We start from the raw sequence: 25,715 nt of genomic DNA, 5'->3' as shown, positions 1-25,715 counted from the left end.
GTTTAATCAGATAAAAAAAAAAAACTTTTCTTTGTTAAAAAGACAAGCTCAAACCAAACCAAACAAACCAGGCTGAAATACAACTATTTCAGAGAGAAGCTTTAGCATTTCTAACTTCAGCATTTCTGTATTCCTATGCAGGGATTTTCAGTTTGACAGCAGATTTGCTAAGTGCCCTTGCCTGAGTCACCTGCTCTGCTTTTTGCAACTACCAGGTTGCAAAAAATTTCAGTTTCTCCACCCTTGCTGAAGAGAGTTTCACTGACAGCAAGTGGCCAGGGCAGAACTATGGAGCAACCAGATGAACTGGAATGTAATATATTAATTAGACACAGTAAATAATACTGATTTTTTTTTCCCAGCTTGCCCCAACAAACACTACAAAGCCAAGGCTTTAAAGAAGTTAAATATTACATAGAATGGCATCTTTTAGAAAGTGTAGCCTGTTTCCAGATGAGTGTATAGTTTCCCCCAAAGACCAGAGTGCACAGCTCCAAGTGTCACTCCCCTGGATGGAGGAACAATTTCCAAAGTGAGCCTCAGAACTGCTGAACAGAAAACCTGACCTGGGGGCTGCCACTGCCAATATCACCAGAAAATTAAATCCAAAGAGTGCACAGGGACAGCCAAACCTCCTGCAAAACAGCAGCTTCCCCACATAGCTGTGGAGCAAGGGGCCCAAACCCGATTCACAATTGCTCAGGTGAAGAGAAAGGGGAAGATAAATGAATGTGGCTTAAGAGCTGAGAAACTGAGGAGGAGTACAGACCATGCTCCCCCCTGAATCCACAACATGAACAAATCTTCCATCTATCACTCTCCACCTCCATGCCAGAATATTTAGCATGTTATTTCCCTCCCCTCACTACATGCAACTACAGGAGTTATTTATACCTCAGAAGAAATCCTCCTGACTTTATTTTTCCTCAGCTTGCTGAATCCACAGAGTAAAATGACAATCTGGTGTCCTGACACCATCAATCTGATGCTAACTACTATCATGGCACAGAGACATGGTATTATATTAATAACCATAACCACTATAGCACTTGGATTTAGTCAGACAAGATGAGCTTACTAATTGCCAGAAAAACCCCTCTGAACTGGGCTGTTTGTTTCCCAGTCCACTGAGCACAGGAGGAAGCTGCATCCATCCCCACACACATCACCCTGGTGCAGCTCTGCCCTGCTCATCAGCTTCCTTCCACCAGACCTGCTCCCACTGGACCAGCAGAGCAATCACCAGCTGATCCAAAAACTTCCCAGACGCATCAAGAGGGTAGTAAACCTAAAATATCCTTGCTTCATCTCCTTCTCCACGTAAACATCTATTTTCAGAATTGTAGCTTCTATTATTGATCTCTTGAGAACAAATGATTTGTTTTTAATTCTCCCCTCACCATGGCAATATGTGCACCAAGTAGAAAAATAGTCTGTTTAGTAAAGTGCATTTGATGCTATTTCTGAACTCAAGATACAAAACAGTATCTCCATGGTTTGCAAGTTTTATTTCTACAGTAATTTCACAAGAACTCGAGTACCCATTAATTTTTCTGATATTACAGGCCACTTCCCCAGTCATGTTTCCTATTTTCTTTTCAAAAGAAGTTTTGAACAAGGCTATTATATTTTAAGAGCAACATTTTTTTTCCTGACATTTCATACCATCATTTCTAGTTAGTTTTCTCTGCAAAGTTTCTCCCTCTCCTCTGTGTTAATGTATTCATTTTTGTCATCCTGCCTGCTCCCATGTACACAGTTGGTCTCCTCAATCCTTCCCTGGCTGACAGCTCCTACGAGCACTTTATGATCTTTGCTACACACATCAAAGTTTTGCTTTCACCTTCTGGTTTTATAAATGTATTGGACTGTGTAAAAGCAAAAAGAATACATGTATGATAGGAATCTGAGGGAAAGCATCATCAAACAATTACAGATCAATATATATTTCAAACTATAGGACAGACAGGAGAAAGGGAGTGACTCCAGCTGCTGATAGCATCTGTTTCCCTGGCATACTCCTACTGCAGGATGAGAAATCAGCACTTCACACAGACAAGGCCAAACCATGCACACCTGCATTGGTTTGAGTCTCTCAGGCAAAAAAAGGGCCACCAAAAAAAGAAAACCCACAGGCTTCTCTGAGGTTTACTTCAGTTTCAAAGTCTACCAAACTTTAGATGTTTGCATTTTCAAATGGCCTGTCCCAAGCAGCCACCTCTGGAAAAACTGACTCATTATTCCCTTTTGGACATACACTAATAAGATTCTCTTTAAAAGATGACACCAATTTATATTACTGCCAGCAGTGTTAACAACACAGAACAGTGGGTTCAGCACTGCAGCCAGTTGACTGCAAAGAGGCTGAGGGAACACCATCCTTGGGCATTTTCAAAACCCAACTGGACAAAGCCCTGAGCAAACCAACCTATTTCTGAAATAAGCTTGGCTCAAAGCTGCCTCATACTCAAATCACACCCACCCAACTATATTCTATCTTTGCCTTTATTTTTAATGACAAACCCACAATGACAATCTCCATAGAATAAAAGATGCTGAGTTCTCTCATTTGACCGTGTGAAGCCATCCTGAGACCTCTCTCCTTGAAATGTGCATCAGTGGGCTGTACAGGAAGGCAGGCATTGCACATGGAGCAATAATAATTAAGTCCAAACTGCCTGAGTTTTCATTCCACTTCCCAGGTGTTTTTTGCAGCCTGCAATGAGCTTTAGGTTGTCATGGCTACTATTACAAGCATTTCACCCCTCCTTTAAAACTAATCACATCCCAGCTGCAGTACAGACACACCTTATCAGGTAAACTCAGCCAGATTCATTTTTAACTCTACCAGCTAAATCTAATGTGATTTGAAGCATTCATCCTTCTTAAGACAGACCTAAGTTTAAGTATTACTTACATTTATTTTGCTCCTCTTAATCCCTTTGCTAGCACTGAAATGATGGGTGTCTCTGGCAGTGTCTTCCAGATTTCACAGTGCTAAATCACATCTCTCTCACATCACAGTCTGACATCATTTGTTTGCAAAGAGCAAGCAAATCAGCCATGGGGGACCAAATGCCTGGGGAACTGTGCTGCTGCACATCCTCAGTGGAAAGGGAACTGCTGCCTCTCTGGACCAGAGGTCTGTAGCAGAGCAACCACTGCATGGAGCAGGATCAGCCAAGTCCCTGAGGTCAATTTGGTTTGTGTTCAAAAGGAAAAAGCAGTCTGTGCAGTGTCAACAGCTGCTCTTCCAGCCTTTCCTCCAGCCTTTAATATCTCATGTTTTATCTAACCTCCAACTCAGACCCAAATATAGGAATCTCTGTTTAGTTCCTGGATAACAATTGCTCTGGTAGCAGAGAAGAGCTTAAGTAGCTTAGAGAGCTGCCTGCCAGAGAATGGAATTTAGCATGTTGTTCCAAAAGCCTGGCTCTTTATGAACTTGGATTTTAGTGTTGACAGTGCTCACATCCATGTAGAGACATGGGCAGCAAAGAACATCCAGCTTTGTCACAACAGGCTCTTAGCAGCCCCTTTCTCCTCTCCCAGGCTACTTCCATGAAACTTGTAGTATTCCAGTTATTTTGGAGACACCCTCATAGATGCCTGCCAGCCAGCAAAGTGTGTCTGGAAATTCCTCCACGAGCTCAAAACATATCACTGAAGAGAGACACAGATAAATGTATTTGAACAGGACAACACTAAGTTTTATTTCCATAGCAAAGCAGGCTGAAAAGTCTGCCAACGTCAGCCTCTTCAGCTCACTGTATTTAAAGACACATCAATGCTGTGTTAGCCCAGATAAATTCATGGTTTAGGCACGTGGACATGGCACAAAATTCTTTGGGTAAGGAGCTTTTAGTTGAGGTTTCCATATTTTCCACGAGCAGCAGCCACAGCACAGAAACAACCCTCTGAAATCCACACTGAGAACGCTGCTCAGAGCTCCAACTTCTTTCTCTGCAAACTCCTGATGCAGAGGAATACTCCTCGCTCCTCAAAGTGCGTGGTTTGGTGCTACGGGTGTGCGAGGAAGACACAGGCTGCTTTAATCTCCAGGCACTTATCTCAGAGACAACTCCTCAGTCAATGTAGGACACCTATCAGCTCAGTGCTTCACTTTAAGCTGCCTAAATAAAGCAGCAGAGCACACAGTGGCATTTACACAAACAGTTATATTTCAAGCACGGGCCGCTAGATTATAGGCACACTATCCATAGATGACAGATGACACAAACCCAGCCCTAAGGTGACAGCAACAGGGCTCAGTGCTCACATTTCACCAGTTTAGTGTTTACACTGCACTTCCCCAGAGCACCAAACCATTCCCATGGCCAGGAGCTTCCCACGGAAACAACCTGTCCCCATTGTCTGTGCATCACCCCCCCCAGCACGTAGAAATTAGGAACCTCCAGGTTATTGTGGCTGAAATACCAGAGAATACATTCAGTCCAAAAACACCATTATGGGAATTGCTAATAAAATCCAAGTGAAGATAGACATCATGTGCTAAACTACTGCTTCAAACAAGAGAAACAGAGACAGCAAAGCACCGTTTTGGTCAATAAGCAAAAAAAAAAAAAAAAAAAAAACCAAAAAAACACAACAACAACAACAACAACAACAACCCAACAAAAAAAACAACCAAAAAAAACCATGGGGCAGTGAAATTATGTAGGTCATTAAAACTAGAAGTCTAGCATAGGTGTCCCTTCTCAAAAAACATTAATCTATTGCAGCACAAAATACAACAGCATCTAAAATGTTGTGATCTGAATTATTTTGCTCTTAAGGTGCATTAATAAAATCAAAGCATTCATGGCAAGTTCAGCCATTTGGGCACCTCACTCAAGCAACAAGGCAGCTCTAGGAATGAGGTAAGATCACTGTGTCAAATTACCTTCACTTCTAATACAAAGTACACCAATTAATCACACTAAATACATGTTAGTATTCCAGGTTCCTTTGGTGGCCAGAAGCTGAAACAGAAGGCAGATTTGGCAGCAGGGGAAAAAGAAAGGAAAAGCATTTGTTCCAAATATTTTGTAGCTTGGAAATGGTCAATAAAAATGCACACAAAAAAGTACAGAGGATTCTTATGCGTTTATCCTATATATCAAGTGATGACAAGCCTACACAGAGTGATAAATACATTATTTATGGGCTAAGAGATTTCTTGATTGGTGAAAAAGGACAATTCTTTTAGAGGCTCGTGTGGTGGAAAGAATTTAACCAAAGAAACTCTCTGAAGCAGCAATGACTGAGCAAAGAAGAAAATGTGATGCCTAATGCTGTTATAATTTCTGTGTACTTTGTTTCTGCACTACTGGGTGTATCCTGTGAGGATTCACACCTGGTATCAGAAGGAGCCTGCGTGCAGGGACATGGCTGGGTAATGGGGGAACCCTCTGGATTATTCCCTAAACAGCTGCCTGTAATGTTGAGACTGTGGTGACCCCTCATCCTTTCACCACTGCCTGAGCACCAGCCTTCACATATCCAAGAAATGCATATTTATCTTTCTCTTTCTAGGTTTTCTCTTTTTTTTGGGGGGAAGAAGAAGGGACATGCTGATTTCCAAGGCTTGGGGTTATATTGCATGAGAAATGCAACAAGGGAGCCTCAGCCTTGAGGGTGCCACAAGTCCCAGAGGAACAAAGAATCTTCACTTCCTCAGATTAATTCCTTAGAGAGGACAAATTCAATTTAGCCCAGAAAGTGACCAAAATACATATGGTCCAGCAAGTAAATAAGGGTGCTCCAACCCAGGAGAAGCAAAAGATCAGATGGAATTACAGAAAAAAAAAAAAAAGCAAAAAAAAAAAACAACCCCGAGTTAATCTCTCAATATTCAAAGTTGATTGCCTGCTGAACTGGTGATCTCTGATCTTAATCACCCCAGCTCCATCTGAGGATATTCTAAGGGAATTGCAGCAGCCAAACTAACATATTTAAGAAGAAAAGAAATAATTAGTCTTTCTAGCTAATTCCTACAGGGCAGACTTATGTTAAAAATTAATGAACTAAAATATTTATCAAAGTCAGCTTTCTTCAAGCAACAACAAACTAAAGAGTTAAAAATACCCAAACCAACAAAAGCAAAAAAGCGCTGTAAGGTACTTGCATCAAGTCTCATGTACATCTAATCAAGAGGTTTAAATGAGCTCTCTTCTCACAAACAAGCAGGTGATGTAATTAATTTTCTCCTGAACCTTGAGTTGTCGAAGAAGAGGATCTGACCTAATACCAGCTAATTCCTGCTGTGTGCAGAATTGTAATCTCTCCTGCAAACCAGATTTGACCTGGATTCAAGTCAAGAATTTTAAGAGGGAACAAAGTAAGGGGAAAGAAAGATTTCTAAGAGATGTGTGCATGTTACACTGTATGCACAATGCACACAAATTTATATTTGCATCAGTACAAAATCTAATTGTTGTCAGATGCACACATCACAGCCCAATATTGAGTTAAGACATGAAGAATTAATTAAAAACTACACTGGGTTCACGTATGTACTTACCACATGAACTTTCTTTTGTTAAAATAACTTTTATCAGGACAGGTATAGATGTCCTTAAGCTCTAGATTTCCTGATTTTAAAACTGTAAAGTCACTTACACGTTTCTGTTTTCTTGCACATTTTGAGGACTACACAGACTAGCAATCACATACATTTTAATTTGAACTGCCACACCGTATAGCTGAGAGTTTACATATCTACAGAGAATCACTGTAAAGCTTAAATGTAAATAAACTCATTAATATTACAAGTGTGTGCATACACACACACACACAGATGATTGTAGGCTTGTAAGTAGTACAGGCATAACTGCCTGGAGGAAAAACTTGGCAAAATAAAACCAAGATGATCCTACACAGATTTTAATTTCTTTTGTTTTTAAACACCTTATAAAACAAACAAACAAACAAACTCATGTGTCATGCTGGAAACTTGTTCCCAGCAGTGTCACACCCCTTGGAAAGTTCTCCAGGCACAGCCATATTAATTCCAACTCCAGCAAGCTTTTCCTTTTACAGTTGATGTGTATTTTTTTCACTGAAGCCAGTCAACAGCTTGCACTTCTAAAAGTCACTGTTTGCTCCAGACAAGGTTCTAAAAAGTTTCAAGACTTCTTTTGGCTGAACATCTTGGACATGTGTGGAGACACAGAGAAACAAGGCCAGCCCAGAAAAGTAGGGCAGCCCTGCCCTGCTCCTATCCTTCCCAAACCCAGTCAAAACTCCCAGGCACATGTGGGCTCCCAGCCACCACCCTCCCAGGCCCAGCTCACCCCCAAGGGGTGAATCTTAATTTTCACCTGCCTGAAACATCCCTTTTCCATGCTGAAGACATACGTGTCCCACAAGCACCCTAATACACGGTGAGCCTGTCAGCCTAATTTCTGTGTGAGACACAGCTGCAATAACACTAAGAGCACAAAATGAGAGTGAAAGAGCTCTATAAAGGCTTGCAGAAAAAAAAAAAGGGAACTACACAGTCACCATCTTGCCCAAGTGGCATCCTTAGCCACTGTGCTCTCAGCTGAATAAAAACACAAAAAGAAGGCAACAAAACCGAGTCCCATGGTAACAAGGGCACCAGAGGAAATCAGGGAAGGTATCAACCCCAGCCACACATTAGTAAGTACACACCGGCCTTCCAGAGCACTTCAAAAATTACCACCACTCTCCAGCTCACCCCAAGGAAGCTCTTTAAAGGACAAGCCACCACCAGCACAGCTGCAGTACAAAAATCCAACTTACCAATACAAGTAATAGGCTAAAGCCAGGACAATCAGTGTAGCGCAGACTCCAGCTAATAAGCATATACTTGACTGGTTTACCAACATCTTCCCAATTTGTTATTGATTAATAATCAGACAAACAAACAAAAAAAAGGAGAAGAAATGGAACAGCAAAAACGCACGATGTGAGTCTTGCCTAGGAAAGCGAATCAGTCTTGACATGGAGGAGGGATTATGGTGACAAAAGCACATCGAGGTAAATCTGGAAGTGCTTCAGCTACTAAAACTGCCTGCTCAGCAGCCCGAAAAATCAGCTGGGTGTCCTCTCTGCTACACGGCTTTGTGAGCCACTGAACTAAAAAAGCCCCTCTTACCTCAAGAATGAAGGCATGAATGGGGCAGAAGTGGACTAATATTTAAAACAGGTAATACTGCTCAATAAATATTACGGTCAGGTGGTGTTGCTGGCAAACCAAGCTTTTGCTCTAATCCAGTAAGCTCCTTAGAGGAAATTACCAGGCTACAATCGACCGGATTCGCTCGCGTGGTCGTGCGTGTGCTCAGCACGGCCGCTTGACACTTTTTGTTTCTGCAGGAGCTGATGAAAGATTTTAACAAAATCTAGATTCCAGCACAAAGCAGCCTCCCATCACAGCACTCGACAGATGACAATGTGTTTCCCCTCTCTCCTCCCTGCTCCACAATCAGGGCTTTTGGAAGGCCTGAGTAGGCACAGTCCAGGAGTTTGGTTAACAAAAAGGAGATATTGGAGCCTGGAGAGGGAAGAAATGAGGTGGCAGCAGCTACACCCTGTGCAGGAACACGGTGCTGATAGGGTGGTAAAGCTCAGGACCCTGATGCCTCAGGTTTCAGCTTTTCTATTTTTCAGATTCTGTGCTGCTTTAGTGTGTACTTCTGAGCTTCATACCAGGGGATGGTGAGCTCCCTTCACAGAATAGGGAAACAAAACAATTCCTGCTGTAGTTGGGGACCAAGGACAAATGATCCAAATCTCAGGCCCAAGATCATAAACAACAGTGGACCAAAGAGAGTAAAACAAGAAGGATGGGACTTCATGGGCTGGAGCTGTAATTAGACAATTAACTCCAATATGCTAATGGACCAAAACTCATGAAAGTGTGAGACCCCGTGAGTGGTCGTGCATTTTGTGGCCATTTTGGGCTGTGCTGCCCAAGGCGGATCTATTGAGGCCTCTTAATAAATACCTACTTTATTCTTTAGCTCCGTCCAGTCTCTGTTCTAGGTCAGCCTTCACAAGGCATCAGCCCCATGCAGATGCTCTGCACCATAATCTGGACAGTCCAGGTAAAGAGAGACTTGAGGGCACATCTGTACCGGGACACAGCAGCTGGACTGAAGAGTGATTCCCATTTATCAGCCCTCTATGAAGATACAGCATAACTCACCTGGTCAGAGGTAGGTCTCTAAAGAAACAAAATCCAAACAAAATCTAGCTTAAATACCAAAAGTAAAAGTTAAGTGGAGGTCACAGGCCCCTGACACTAATTTTTTGACTAAACTTTAGCAACAGCACTAAAGAGAGCAAAGTCATGGTGTAAGACCCTCTTACAACCCTGGCTGCCCTGGAGGGAGAGTCACATTAGAAGATTTCAATAAAGTTAAAAGACGCAGCATAAAATCACTTAAGATGAAACAAGTAAGAACATTTTTCCATTCAAAAAATAGACAACGTTTGGAATTATTTGGCCAAAAAGGGAAAAAAAATATAAAAAACCCAAAGAACGAGGCTGTGAATGTACAAGTTACAGACAAACAGGAACTTTCATCTGATTTAGCAGAGCTGCGTAAAGAACGTAAAAGCTGCCTCTGAGTTTAAAGCACACAGAAATTCAATACAACATACTCCAGAAAGTGTGGTGAATAAGAATCCAGTGGAAAATCAGGATAGAAGCACCACAGCATTCATAAAATAAAGGAAAATTTCAGGTGCTGTCCATGCACCAAGTCAATAGGTCCTCCTTGTCCTCTTATATCCTGCACATAGTCCAGGCCTGTTGTAAAACCTTTTGCAACCTCACCTACAGCTCAACCACATTTCTCATGCAACTCCAAGGTAAAAGTCTTACTACTATCTACATGTTTGTCAATGAAGGAGATAGCTTGCAATTAAATTCCTTGCTTAGGGATAATCAGTTTCTGTGGGCTCCAAAGGAATTTTTATTGATTGTGTTCCCCAATCTCGTTTGGAGATTGGTCACACTGCTTCTGTTCTCAGTTGCAGAAATCAGGTTATGTCAAATAACATCAAAATAAGCCCCAAAGCCCAAGAGACAAACACACACACAGTTCAAAGATGACAGGAGTGTTTCAGACATGCAGAGTCACTAAACTGGCACTTGCAATGTTTTCATAGGTGAAGCTCAATCACCAGTTTCCAGGACTGCTGATCAATACTTTTCCAATGCACAACATTCATTACAGAAAATGCACATAATGGATTATGACTGGGCACAGGACAGCATCGTGATTTTTCAGATGAAAACAAAACCCAAAGTAGCAATTATCAAGAGGCCTCATTTGGGAAAAAAATAATTATGATATTGGAATAATTGCCTATATTTGGAACAAGGCTTACTTGGTATTTCTATTATAAAAGCTATTCTAAAATTACAGTGCTGGTATTCAAACAGCAATTCTATAATACCAGCCCTTACATAACAAACAGAAAAGGAGTTATCTAACAGAAGTCCTATTAGTACAAAATTATTTGAGTAATAGGCCTCTTGCAATGTATAAAATAGATCAATGTTATGTAATTACAAAATGCTGCCAATCTTGGTCTCTGATTATTAAGAAAAAACCTCAGTAATATCTGCTCATCTCTAAGACTACATACAATGCTCCTCTTCACTCCAAGTGATTGAATTTTCAGGACAAATGGGAATTCATCCTTTGTATTCAGATAAAAATAAACTACAAAAGAAACTTCAGGAGCATTAAATGCATTTACACACCAAGCTGTGAAACCTAGGGAGCCACCTGCTAGACAGATTGGGTGAATCTGGAAAATGCTTTGTGGCACAGGCCCATCACTTGTTAAAACAGGGATGCAAAACAAAGGAGAAACAAAAAAGAGTCTCACCTGAGAGATGTTATAGGGAAAATGAAACACTTTGCTTTCTGGATGGAAAATTATGCAGAAAAAAAAAAAAATTAAGCCTCAAACACATGACAGAGAGAAAGCCAGCCAGGAGACATCTGTCTGCATGCAAATGTGCTGTGGCTGAGCAAGGAGAATCCTCTGACTGCTGCTACACAGAGTCTCAGCAAGCACCATATTCATGCCTGCAAGCCCCTGCCCAGGTTCAAAGCTTCCCTTTGAAGTACTGAGCACTAATTGGGAAGACATGGAAACCCTGTCTTCCAAGAAGTGCTGAGCTGCTTTAAAATTCAGGTATAAAACACTGCCTTCTGCAGAAGAGGAGCAGAGTGATTTGCTCTCTCATCCACAGTAATGCAGGATCCATGATGCAAGTGAACGGGCAGGGGCAGGAAAGCTCCTGGGGCTGTCTGGTGGCAAAGCAACCAGCCCTGAATCTGTGTCCAGAGCAAAAGCTACCACCTCCTGAATCTGTGTCCAGAGCAAAAGCCACCACCTCCTGAATCTGTGTCCAGAGGAAAAGCCACCACCTCCTGAATCTGTGTCCAGAGCAAAAGCTACCACCTCCTGAATCTGTGTCCAGAGGAAAAGCCACCACTTCCTGAATCTGTGTCCAGAGGAAAAGCCACCATCTCCTGAATCTGTGTCCAGAGGAAAAGTCACCACCTCCTGAATCTGTGTCCAGAGGAAAAGCCACCACCTCCTGAATCTGTGTCCAGAGGAAAAGCCACCACCTCCTAAGAGCCAGCTTGGAGACAGAGCAGGGCTCAGCACATCCCCTATTTTCATTTGTGCTTCTGCTCCAGAGTTTGCTACCACAAGCTGCACTGCCAGGATGGAAAAGATTAAACAGGATTATTTATTATTTTTATGATTAATAACTAAAAGGGACAGGGTAAAGCAAAGGCCTCAGGTGACACCTGAGCTATCCACATGCTGTGGGAATCACAGCTTCACGACCAAAGAGAGACAGAAGGAAAGTTTTCCCCTGCCAGTGCCCTGCTATACTAAGTCTAAAAAATCCCCAGAAGAGTATTTGCATGATTTCACCTAGAAATGTACCTCCAAACCAGGAACTGCTCACAGCTTACCAGCAATGAAGAACAGCAGCTCTAAAACTGAGAAGCAGAATATATGCCATGCAATTTTGACTTTACAATCCTCAGTCTTCCTGACAGATCTGTGACAAGTGATAAAGACCAACCAGCCTCCTGTCACCAGGCTGACATTTGTCACACGGACAAAGACACCTTGTCTGTACATTTTCATATACATAAAATATCTATACATTTTCATTTTTTTTCCACCATGAAATTTTCCATGGTTTGAGCCTGGAAGGAGACAGAGGCCATGCGAAGAGTGAGGGAAGACAAAAGCCACGCTTCTTCCAAATCCAGATGTTTCAGATCTTCATCACAGGAGAGACAAAGAAGCAAAAATACCAACACCAAAAGTAGGGTTCTGCTGAGTGACTGTCACTGAGGCAGCTTCAGATAAAACCCACTCTTCTGCAGTCAAGAACAAATAATAGGTGAAGAGTATGACCTGAAAATGCAGGTTTCTCTGTAAGCTCAGTGAGCTGAACTGGCAGCCTGGATTACAGTGGGTGGGGAGCTGGATCCTGCTCAGTGCATTCACACTGCTCACACAGAGCTGTGCATCTGCTATCACAGCCCAAAGGGGGGGAAAGCAAGAAAGGAAGAGCTGTATAGCAGGGCAGGGACCCACATCATCCCCTTCCTCCTTCTATGGGATCCAATTTCTACTCTCTTGCATGTCACCCTGACTGCCATCAGCAGCATGTTCATTCCTGAATAAGACATCTGTTCTTTTGGATTATTTCACTGACAAATATTGCACAAGGCTGTTATCAGCCTGAATCCATAATTACCCCTGTGGTCAGATTTGGTTTTGCATATACACAAAAGCAGGTATCTTCCTAAAAAGATAGACCAGACTTACCAAGCAGACTGATAACAAAAACAAATATATGCTGAACAAAGTTTTATTGTTCTGTGTTTTCTGTCAAGATCACACCAGCCCCTTCTGGTCTCTGTACCAATATTGGCAGCAGCCACTCACCACACAACCTTTACACTGACCTCTTTACCCAACAATAAAACCCCTCAAACCCCCAAGCCACCATAAAAAGAAAAATCCCTTCTCCTGTGTGAATTTGAAGATCATCTTTTGAACACAAAGCTGAGTTGCATGCGCATAAATGTGCACTTTTGCTCGTCGTGGAATCTTTATACATTACAACCAGAATTCTTTACAAATGCAGTAGCCCACAATTCAAAAAAATTAACTGCTGCACATTGTGTAAATTCAGGGTTTTGTTGGCCATTCAGCTGGGAAACTACACAGCAGCCACTCTGTAAACATCCCATCTGTCTTTAAAATCCGTGTCAGACAAAAACCTGAAAAGAAACATCTACAGCTCTCACCTTTTCTTAATATCTCCCATCTCCTGGGTGGCTTTGGCATTCTATTGCTAAATAGGCCTCTAGCAGCACATATAGCTAATTTAGGCTATCTGGATTCTGCAGAGCAGGGGACCCTTCTGTGGTAACACACAGAGTCTTTGAAATACGCTGCCAACAAAGATCACAAATCCAGGACTGGTCAGCCCTGTCACGATTCAGTGTCCCTTGTTCAGCTTCTTCTGAACAGTGGCTTTTTAATGCAATGTTTGAGAGAGACATGACCTAAATACCCTTTTACTGAGGGCTGCAGGAATCCCAGGAATGACTGGCCCACTAGAAATCCACACTTGCCTTCCACCAGCAACATTCAGACAGCAACACAGCTTATAGTGAAACTTTGGGACTTTTCACAGATGCTCTCTTTATCATGGTCTCATGTTAAACTGGCTCTGACAGACCCAGACAAAAGGACATTCATATATTCTGCCACTGTGAGTACTTTTTCAGTCCTACAAGTGCCACAAATACTGACACTAATGGATCACAGGAGATGTCTGTGATCACAACCCCAGCCAGGTGGGCAGCTGCCTGAGTGGAAATTTCTACATTTCCATACATTCCTCTGTATTGCTTCTACTTCTGTCAGAGACACAAAAAAAACCACAAAAGCAGAGATTGTTTCTTGCTGGAACAGTTATAAAGTCCTGGAAGAAATGCAGAATGTGAAGTATAAAAGTGACTTCTCTTGGAGCTTGCAGCGTCTCTGAACAGTTTGACTGCCAAGTCAAAAACTGCTCCCCATCACTTGAAAAATTAGAAGCTGATTAGTAAGGAGAGGTGTTCACTGTACCAAAGCTTCATATTCAAAAGACCCTATGTGCCAAACTGGAATTATGGATGTCACCACTGCTAGATTGGCACTGCTCTTCAAAAGCTCCTCAGTCAGGCTGAGTAGCAGTTTGAGAAGCAGCATTTATGCTCTTATGATTCATTTTATCTGTCAGAATAATCCTCAGCTCATCTGCAATTATATGCCCAAAAAATCAGATATTCAAGGGTATTACAAACTGCCTGCAGTTCAATGCAATGTGTTAATATAGGACACATTTATAGACAATGAGTCTAGCAAACCAGACTAGCTTCATTTAAAATAAACAAACAGGCAGCCTGGTCTAATTACCAGAACTAATCTAAAAGAATCAATATTTCTCCAATCAAGATACAGAACAAGAAACTTCTGCTATTTACTCAGCAATGTATAATTACTTCTTGAATCTGCAGATTTTGTTCACTTTTAAGCCCATTAAACATGAACTACTTTTTATTGGTTCTATTTAAATTCTTTTTACCTTAACTGTAGTAAACCAGATTTCTAAATAACTGAATAATTGAAACTTCACTGCCTTAATCAGAAGTACTGTCACTAAGTTCATTACTTCCAGGCAACTGGGAGCTTTTTCTATGCCTGGTTTGACTGACTGCTCATAAGCCTTTCCTCCCAGGCACTACTACAGTAGTAAATTAATGCTAAACTCATGCTTAAGGTCAGCATGTCCTCAAGGTCTGCTTGTATAACTGCTTTTACAGTTATTACTCATCCCACATATCTACCAACAAGATATGTCTCAATCTAAACTGTTGGGTTTGTGGTTTTTTGTTTAGGTTTGGATTTTGAGGTGTTTTGTATTTCATAAAGTAGTTTCACCTTTCAAATCAAAGGTGCAACAACTCAGTGCCTATTTATGAAAAACAGATAGGAGAGAACATTACTTCTGCAAGTTGTGCAAAACTGACTCTGCCTAAAAACCAGACCACACCAGACTAACAGCAGGGATCATACCTCTGGGAGCAGCTTTTCAGAACATCACTCTGCCATGGAGAGGCCTGTCTTACAGGCTTTGAAACCTAACCACAGCCTCCACACTGGTAAATTAAATATGAAAACAGGGACTGTAACTGGTCTTCCAATATACTTTATATTTCACCTTGCTTGAACTGTAGAAACTCTTGAAACTGTGACTGCCATGACTGCTTTTGTGAGCTGCTTTCAGGTCTAGCCTGATAAATCCAAAGATTACTTTGTTCTTCCTCTTTGTGCTTCCAACTAAGTTTTCCAGCAATTTCTACAAATTGTAATATTGACAAGTCAGAGAGACAAATCCCCCCTCAGTAAGACACACAATAAGGACAACATCAGCAGGTGACAGATCACAAAATCACAGGATGATTTGGGCTGGAAGTGACCTTAAAGATCATCCAGTTCCAACCCCCCTGCCATGGGCAGAGACACCTGCCTCTATCCCAGGTTGCTCAGAGCCCCATCCAACCTGGCCTTGAACACTTCCAGGGATGGGACATTCACAACTTCCCTGGGCAATCTGTGCCAGGGCCTCACCATCCTCACAGGGAAGAATTTCTTTCCAGTATCTGACCTAATCCTACTCCCTCTCAGTGTGAAGCCATTCCCTCTGTCCTATCATTCCATGCCCTTGTCAATAGTCTCTCTTCATCGTTCTTGCAGGCTCTCTTTAGGCTCTGGAAAGCCACAATAAGGTCACCTTCTCCTTTCCAGACTGAACAATCCCAATTCTCTCAAGCTTTCCTCACAGTGGAGGTGTTCCAGCCCCCTCATCATCTGGGTGGCCTCCACGGGACAATCAAGAAAGCGAAGGCTGAAGGAATTACTCAGGGGGTTATTCAATCCATGCAGCTTCCAGCATGGCCATTCATTCACTCAGAACAGTTAATTTGCAGATTATTCCTCATTACAGGTTCTAGTGACCCAAGACAAGAGACCCAGGCAACATCACACAAGGGCACAGGTAATAGGCGTGGGCATGAGGAACTCAGATTTTCTCTTCTCTGAACAGAAGCACAGCTTGACAATTCAAGAGCTGTCACAATCCAAAATCTTGCTCCCCCCTGCCACCTCAGCGTATTTTAGCTTCTCAGTAACAACATCAATGGCCTTTTCAAGCCTTACACACAAAGAAGAAAAGCAAAAATTGCAGCCATGTAAGTTGAAAAGCATCCTACAAAACAGCAGCTAGATAAAAAATGAGCTTTCTTGTGTTTCTGGGGAATTGCTCCTACACCAGTGTCAAGGAGCACAGGGGCAAAAACATTTTACACACCCAGTTGTGAAAGCAGCTGGTCACCATGACACTGGGACAAGACTACTTTTATAAATCAACCTGCTGGGTGTCCCTCCACACACCAAAGCTGCAGGCAGTCAGCCATGTTCAGCTGCAATAGCTAATTTTGGGGGGTAAAATTTTTGACCCAAGGATATTTTGGGCTTGCAGGAAGTGTCTATTTGCCCACCTAATGAGCTGGGATCAATGCTCTCCCTTCCTTTACAGCAGGAAAATGTACATCTTAAAGGGATGTAACTTTCCACAGGGTCAGTACATGCCCTGAACACAGATTGTGGCTGTTCTAGTATGTGCTGCTTTATGAAACACAGCTTTGAGAAATATCTCACAGAAATTAACATTTTTAGGGAGACTACTTGTCCTACAATAGACCTTGAAAGGTGATAGAATACCAAAGCAATAATTCAAGTCTTTGCAAAATCACCAAGATTAAATTATTTTCTTACCAAAAAATCTACTAATAGCCCCTGAAGGGGCAGGTCATCGGACATCACCATTAAAATGTCAACATCTGACAGTAACCACAGGTTTTAAGCTCTTGTCCTGAAAAAAAACTGTTCCACTGCTGTGTCAGCAGGGTCTCACCACTTTTCCACCTTCCCTGTCACTGTTTGTAGGACAGACTACAAAAAAAGGCAAAAAGTAAGAAGCTTGCTGATATACTTAACATTTTCATACCCACTTATTGGATAAAATGTAAAGATGTTCAGATTAAAGGCAGCCTAGGATAACCCCAGTCAGCATTGATGAGATTTCTATGAACCCCATAAAGGAGGTCCTTCAAGCACTATAAGGACATAGTTCCTCTTCTACATTTAAGGAGGAAGGAGACAGATAAGTATTTCTAGAGTCCCACGGAGGTTTGCTTGTGGTTAAATCCCTGCTACAATGATTACCAGCAGATACAGCATACATGAGACAGCAGAAGCAACAAGCTCAAGTGCTGATTTCATTCCTAAACTGAAATTCTCCGAGTGGGAGACATCTGACACCTCTCCCAGCAGTTCATGCAGCTCTGTGAAAAGAACAGGATTTGCACACCCGTTCCCCCCCCCCCCCAAAAAAAAAAAAAAAGCATATTGCTACAGACAAAACACAAATACAGAAACGTGGGGGATGATTTCTTTCTTACCACCACCACTGGGGACCACTTCTGGCACCTGGCAACACTCAGAGCAACAGGAGAATCCCCATCTCCTCCCTCCAGGGAAGTACCACTGCTTATGTCTCAAGAGATTTGCTTTCTCATTTGCCTATAAGCAAAAAAAAATTCTCCAGTGAATGAAGGTAAAAATATTTTGTTTAGAAGCAAAATGCAATGCAAACAAGCAGCTGACAACCCAGGTAATGAATAACTCAAACACTTCTTAGTAAAATTATGAGTCTTTCCTTTCTCTGAAGAAAAAAACCCTACTTGATCCTTCTTCACACATATATTACTATATTCAGCTCCACAGGTATCAACTACTATTGCTTTCAGAGGGACTAACTGGCACATATCTATGAAATTAAAAGCAAGTGCTCTAAATTTACCAATAATAGTGAAATTGCAGCTTCTATTCAGACAGGAGCAAGGGCTTGCATACATAAGAACTAGCCTACTTTTCTTGGCTTTACTAATCAGCATAACAAAAGGTTATTTTATTTCTCTTACCTCCAAACCCTGTCTTGAGAGAAATTACTGAAAATGAAGCAGAAGCAATTATCTGCTCTCGGAACACACACTTAATCCCTATATTTTATTAAGAGTGTTTTTATGATCCTTAAGCAATTAAGCTAATCATTATTTAATTTTAGATTACTGAACTGGAGATTTACTTCAGACACAAGCTCACTTTCCACATAATTTAGTCTCAGTAATTAGAGATGTACTTTACCCAAAGGTGGCTTGTTTAAAGCATGTTATCTAATTTCACAAGCCTCACACCATGAAAGTTTCATGCAGAAATCTACAGCCCAGACTTCAAAAATGAGAAAAGCCCTGAAGACACTCAGATTTACCAGACTGCAAACTTGTTTTTCCTTGAAAACAAAACAAAACAAAAAAAAAAAACTCTCTAAACATGTGCCCAGCAAGTTAATGTATCACAAAAGCTAACACAAAGCATTTCTATAATCCACCACTCAGTTAGCAAGTTGTTAGAACAAAGAGTGCTCCTCTCACACGGATCACTTCACTTATAACTTATTTTAACCAGGATGCAAAGTCTGCAAATATAAATGTTTGATTAGGACACCCAGCAGGTACCTGCCAGAGGATGTAACCAGTGATGAAACACTCAGACACTTAAAGAATTCTGTGACAGTGTTATCAGAGGAACAGAAATAGGGACCAGGCAGGTGGGTTCATACAGTACCTACTGACCCTGGACATGATGCCATTGGAAAACTGCTCAATTCCAACCTACTTCAGACAAAACTGTGCTGTAGAAACCAAACTGTACCAGGAAACACCAGTTACCCTGGACACTCCTACCCACCCAGCTCAGCTTTAGTTCTGCAGACAGTTAATGCCAGTCTATCCAGGCTGGGACATTGTCCAAAGCCAGTTTTATGTCAAAACACATTTCCTGGCTTTTGGAAGGGGATCACCTCACACCACTGCCACTAAAGAGAAGGAAAACATGACCAGGCAAACATTTGAAAAACACACAGTGCTTTTTGCAACGTTTTGCCTTCTAAACCATCCAACAAAACCAACACATGCATCTGCTCAACACTCAATTAAAAGTCAACTATACTTAAATCTCTAAAAATGCAGAAGATGCAGACTTATTTCAAGATTTTAGTGGCAGTACTTTCATAAACCAGTTTGACTTGGCACATGTAAGAAAGGCTACAGAACTCATCAACAGCATGCAAGATTTCAGCAAAGACTGACAAAGAATCAGAACGTGAAGCTACAAGGAGATCATAACAAGACAGGTTGGTTATTAGGAATGCGTTTAAAATAAATACAAGTCTCTGCTATCTGGATATTCAACAAACATACTTTTCCATGTGGCATCACATTAAAAGTGTAAACTTGGAGACAGAGTAATTGTGACAGCAGTAGATTCTGCCCAAAAGAGATGGTGCCTGATAGCACAGAAAGAAAAATCTGCAGTCTTTTTGGAAGTAACTGATGAAAAGACAAACCCCAACAATCAGTCTTCTAGTTCATTTTTAACTAATTAATGCCTTGCATACAAAAAAAGAGTAATTATGGCAGCTGGTGACAAAGCTGGGAAGCAATGTGAACATGAAGGTGCATTGAGGTGTTAACTAACACCACAGGCACCATGGCCATGAAGAATGGAGCCACAGGACTGGGATGCAATTGCTCCTCATAAGACAGTGAAGACAACCACTAGGAAGGGAAATAAACAACTTCAGGCAAAAAAGGCTGCTGAAACCAGAACAGATATGTATCAGCTGGTCAAGAGTAAGTTCAGGCTTAAACCCTTGAGAACAGCAAATCTCTGGGAGAAGTTTTTGGGGACAATAAACCTGCATGCTTAAGGAAGCCCTATTATGACACATTACCAGCTTTCCTTAACTCCAACTGTTTTTGTAGCTGTTCCATCTAAATATTCATCAAGGGGTCTGTGAAGGTATCACCAAAAGCAGATGGTTCAGTTGTCAGTGCTGGTGGGGGAAGGTGATACTGTGAGTTACAGAGCTGGGGGGAAGCTAGCTTATAGGCTAAAGTATAAAAAATTACCATAACATTCCTGCTTACCTACACGACATATACTATTAAATCTAAAATAACAACATTAGCCGTTTTGTTTTCATTAAAATCCACACATGCAACTATGGCAATAAAAAGTGTTCAATAAAAAAGCTCAGCAAGTCACAAGCAGTATCTCATCCTGCTTCCCATTATCCCACAACAAAGGCATCCCTAAAACCAATGCAACACAAGTTGAGCTGCTCCTTGGAACAAGCACATTCTCTGGTCTTGAAGCAATTCTTGAAAACTCCTTCCACGGGCTATCAAAAGGATCTTTGCCTTTTTCATTGCCTGTGTAGAGCAACTCTCAGGCAGACGTTTTAGTTAAACTGATAAAACTGAGGTCAAAGTTCCTGGAATGAAAGAGTGCAAGTGGTAAGAGAACAATTTCTGGTTCAAGACTGAAGCACAGCAGCGTTATGCAAGAGAACAGGATCTGAAAGCAAGCTTTGATCTGGCACTGTTTATTGTACTGGTGCCTGCTAAGAGGTACCTGAGCCCCAAAGAATGAGAGAAGCTCTTCCCATTTGAGATCTTCATCTTTCTCACTTAGGAAAAAAACGTATTGAGAGATATATATAAAAAAAACACCATGTACTGGACACTGCAAGCTGTATCAAATTGCTTTTCTGATGTCTTCTAAAATGGAACAAACACATTTAGGCAGTACATTGAGGATGAGAGTCACATTTAAGCATACACACACACAAGTATTTTTCCATTTCAAAACAGTCCTGCAATTAAATATAAATGTGCATGCACTTAAACACAGTTTCTTTCTTGCACAGTACCTTGTACTGAATTCAATATAACCTTCAAATCCATGTTCCCATTAGCTACTTTGTGATACCACAGCTTTGAAAATATTCTCAGTGCTCCAACAATCAAGGCATACAAGACTTAAAAGTGGCCACTCAAAACTCTATCTTCAGCATCATCTCACAAGGAGAACATTTCATTCCTTTTTATTTCCTCCACTCCTTCTTTCCTTATTCTTAAATAATTTATTTAAACTACTGAAAGTATTTTCTGGTCAGCTTTCTTACTCACTATAGGAAGCATCAATATCCTTAAATCCCTGGTTCCCCTGGTTCCACAGCTTGGTTCCCTCTCTAAAGGTCATCTTCTATGTAACAACCTGATATTGATGGACTAATGTCAGGGCAAAAAGGGGGAGAAATGATAATGTATTTTTAATCACAAGCTGAATTTCTCCCTAGATAGCAAAGTTGATTTCATGGCATGCCCTTCTTTCAATGTCTTATGGAATCATCCATCACTGACAGAATGACTTCAAGAAATTCCTTCCTGCTACCATCCTACAACTATGACCATCACCTCTCAGAAAGAGAACCTCTAAAAACAAAACACTGCCCTAAGGATAACTGGAAATGATTGACTTGAAGGTGCTTTCAGAAAAATAAGTCTTCACTCACAGCAGGAAAACCAGAGAGGATGTCAGTAAGTTATGATGGGTGTACAACAATCAATCAGAAGTGGTTCCCCCCCTCATAATCCATAACTGACCTGTGAACCTTCTTGCCACAGCTGTCAGAGGTGGTGTAAGTAGAGAGAAAAGAGAACTGGAGTCCTGAATTACACAGAAATGACAGAGCAACCCAGCTACCGCGTTTAGTAAGGAAATCCATTATAAGCTATGCTACTGACCTAGATGGACCAAAGACAGACAAATTCTCTCCTTTCCAAGATGGAAATTAGACTTCTTCAGCAAACAAAGCTATTCATTTTCCATTGCAACTTGCAACAAAACCCTTCAGTTCTGAGCTTTGCTCAAAGACAAGCAAGAATGAAATGGGTGAATGTATCTGTGTCCTCATAATCCCACAAAGTTCTGTGTTCACTCATCAGGAGAACTTGAGCACCAGCAGCCCACCAGTTTCATCTAACTCTGTCCCTAACCATGTGGAGCCAGGGTTCTGATGGATAAACATCCTGGAGCAGGTTCAGCTGTGGCAGCCTAAAACATTACTGCCCCCTCTTGTCCATCCCAGCCTTCTGCCAGGGATCACTGCTCCACAGCACCCACCTCAGCTGCTCCAATCCACAGCACAGTGTCACTTTAGCCCCCTGATGAAGGTGGGTTCTTACCAGCATTCATTTTTTATAGGCAAACTGCTCTGTAATTTCCCAGCTGTGAACTCCTGGAGCTGAAGCAGCTGCACATGGTCCTTTCTGCAGTAGTTGGCAACACCTGGAGGAGGTGATGTCTGAGGTCATTACAGCAGGTTTGATACAACTGTGGTCCAACTTGAAGAGGCTGAATTATTCTTGGTGAAAAGAGTGTAATCCTCCTGTTGCTAGAGCCCAGAATCAGGGTAAATCCTTGACAGATTAACTCAGTATAGAACTACAGTGCTGGAAAACTTTCATCTCACTCCGAGTTTCAAATGGGGGAGAATTTCAAATATAGGACAGGAAACCACAGCCATGTGAAAATGAAGCTGGGAAACACACAGCTGCCCTAAGCAACCAGGGCAGAACATCTTTGAACCAAGTGAAGTGTGCCCTGTCCTGGGAAATCTAATCCCAGTTTCAGTCCAGACAGGTTTACACCCAAGAGTAAATTCTTACAGCCTTGCAATTTCATACAGCCTGGTTACCTGTGAGGTTTCCCCATGACTTATCCCTGATTAAAGGCCAACATGAAAAACAGCATAAGAGGGGAATTTGAGCAGGCTTAGCCAAGGTTTCTGCATTTCCTTGTGTTTGGGAATGCTTCTGGGTTTAGATGGGTTTATTAATGAAATTTAAATAGTGAATAAATCTTGAATGTTGATGCAAGCTCATCCATAAGTGCTGCCTAAATTGACTTCTGGGAAGAAGCAGGCTCTAAGAATGGACCTAAATTATTTTTTTAAATCACCATTAATTATACCCTCTTTTTTTTCCTTATTGCAATATATAATGTAAGTCTGTCAAGTTCAGAGTAATTCCAAGAATTGCTTTTTTTCTTTTAAACACTGGAATACTCTTTTGCTTAGAATAAGCCCATTACAGAAAATGTTTATGGCAATAGCAGAACACAGAGCTATGTAAAGCACAGCCTTCCACAGAAACAAGGAGAGATGCTGTAATCAGCACTGAAATGCTCCTGAGAGAGACCTGAGTGGAGTGAGTGTGGGACACAAACACAGGAGTGATCTGCAGAGTAAGGGATAAGTGCAACTTACTAATTTCTCTCCTCTTTCACTTTTTCTTTTTTTTCACAAACAAAATCAGTTGCAAACATCCTTCCTCTGGCTTCCATCTTTCCTCATCATTTCCTCTGGCTGACCAGCACATCCCTTTCACTACAGTGGTCCTCTGCCGCCTTCACTTTGTGCCGTACCTCAAACCCTGGGGCTGAGGGTCCCTGAACTGCCCCCAGGTGCTGCATCAGATTTTCTCCTAATGCTGTGATGTTTTCTTTGGTGTGCAATAGATTTATAGGTAGCTTTTAGAGCTGTAGGTCTTTAAGTGGACTTCAGTCAGGAAAAAAAAAATCCTAAACACAATTCTTCCTAATTACCCAGTAACAAGAAGCAATTGATCATTAACTTTCATGCTCTGATCTTCCACAAACAGACTTTCCAGTTACCCCAAATTAATCATTTCCTTAGGAACTCCCAGGCAAGGCTAACAGGAAGGAGCTGTCTCATGGGATTTGAGAACTGCAGCGAGTCTTTGGCAGAAATATCTTTCCTTTACCAGCTTTGAATCTGTGAAGTTCCAAAATGAAAATCTATAGGTGACGTGTCAGTGACATCAGGATTAAAATTCTCAGCCACTTGTACGTCGCAGCACGCCAGACTGGCATCACCTTGAGCTCACCCACACCCTTTCCCAGCCTACCTTAAGGTCCCTTTAGCAAGAGACTGTCACCAGGGTCACAAGTCAAGCAGGCTTGGCTAAAAATATCCCCCAGCACTGTCCCTGGTCTGCCTCACTGTCATCCACCTCACCCTGGACATCATCTAAGAGACACTCACATCCCAGCACCGGGCACAAACCTGTGTGAAGCTCAGGGATCCTCCTCCTCAGGAGTTACTTTACTCCCCCTGGTTAGATTAAACTATCAATATTTGTTTATTCACTATTCATAATTCAAGTTGGAATGAAATTAAAAGGCTCTAGAATGGCAATCTAGTTAAGAATTTCAATGAAGTGCACTTTAGATATAAAATCTATTATAAAGCACTTAAACTAATGAAGGTTGCTCCCTGTCCTTAGCATTCTGCACTAAGAAGGTAAAAGTCTCTTAAAGAAACCTTTAAAATTCTGAACTGCTGCAGGTAAGATCTGAAGAGGCAACAGTGAAACAAGCTGCATTTGCTATCATATCCCATATCAGGACAAAGCAAGGAAAAAAAAAACAGTTTAATACACTTCTAGCCTGAGAAAAAAAATATTATTCTTTTTATGGGTGAAGTAATTTCATAGTGAATGAGATGATAATTTTGAATGCATCACCTCTTCAGGCTCTCAGAAAAATTATACAATGCATACTATAGATATTCATACTCATACCAGGGAACAGTGTCTAACAATAAAATAAGGATAAAAAATTCAAAATACAAACTTCAACAGAGCTCACAGTGGAGGTGGAGAAGGCCTAGCTCATCTTCTGCAGGAGGACCTGTACACTGGAGTTTTGAACTGCCTTTTTTCCCCTTGTTTACACAAGGGAAGTATTTTAATATCATCTTAATAGCATTTTTAATTAACCAGAAATATACATAAACAATAGATTTCCAGAAGCCTGATGAGGCTTGCAATCTAAAATAACGATGTAATTAATTCCTACGAGGCAGCATTATCTTAACACTGCCCTTCCTTGGTCAAACACAACGAGAGAGTAAATTTGGTTAAAAGCAGGGAGAGGGAGGGAAAGAAACCAAGCCAAACAGAAGAGCACACGGCTGAGGAGACAAAAATACTTGTGATCAAAGGGTGACGCAGCATGGGTGTTTTATTAATCTTGCAGAGCCCAGGGAGCAGCCCTGCCAAGGGTCTGTCCACGCTCCTCCCTGTGCCCACGCCACTCCACCTGTGACAGGCAGAGAAATCTTCACCAGACTACCCTGCCTGGCCAGCCAGGGCTGGCACCGACCCCAGCTCACCCCAGCCCAGCCTGACTGAAGCAGGTGCTGGCTATTTTTATGTCTAAACTGCAGTTTGCACCTGCCCTGTTCTCAAGTTCAAAGGGAGAAGCAGGCACAGCAGCCCCTCTGGGAAGGCAGAGGGATTTGCTCCTGGCTCAGCCATGGAGGAAGGGTGGCTATGGATGAGCAGGTCGTGGCCCTGGAAGGGTCTGCAGGAACGGGCTGCTCCAAGCATCACAAACCAGCATCTGTCTGATGCTGCACAACCTGGGAGATGCCCAAAAGGCCTGAGCCCTCATCCCCCCTGCACCACACCACCCACCCCTGGCAGCACCAGGCCATGGGGGCGAGCCTGGGCTGATCCCAGGGTTTGTGGACACTGAAATGTCTGCACAGTTTGTAAATAAAGGAGCCTGGCACTGAATTC

At 41.9% G+C, this 25,715-nt stretch overlaps 1 protein-coding gene across 5 annotated transcripts in view; it reads right to left on the bottom strand.

Annotated features, from left to right (window-relative positions):
- AGPAT3 (1-acylglycerol-3-phosphate O-acyltransferase 3) overlaps positions 1-25,715 on the bottom strand; it is an 86,972-nt gene that overhangs the window by 31,743 nt on the left and 29,514 nt on the right. For 2 of the 5 annotated variants that reach the window (XM_054004426.1, XM_054004441.1), the window contains one exon: positions 17,604-17,724. The exons of 2 other annotated variants lie outside the window; for them this stretch is intronic. The gene's annotated coding sequence lies outside the window, so the exon portion shown is untranslated. Of the gene's footprint in view, positions 1-17,603; positions 17,725-21,854; positions 21,936-25,715 lie in introns of those variants that run through there. One more of the 5 variants, XM_054004436.1, reaches the window with a different exon arrangement.

Source organism: Vidua macroura, chromosome 2 (genome assembly GCF_024509145.1).
Source record: "Vidua macroura isolate BioBank_ID:100142 chromosome 2, ASM2450914v1, whole genome shotgun sequence".
In the NCBI taxonomy this organism is placed as follows: domain Eukaryota; kingdom Metazoa; phylum Chordata; class Aves; order Passeriformes; family Viduidae; genus Vidua; species Vidua macroura.
Note: the sequence above shows the minus strand (reverse complement) of the source record. Positions and strands in the feature narration are given on the sequence as shown.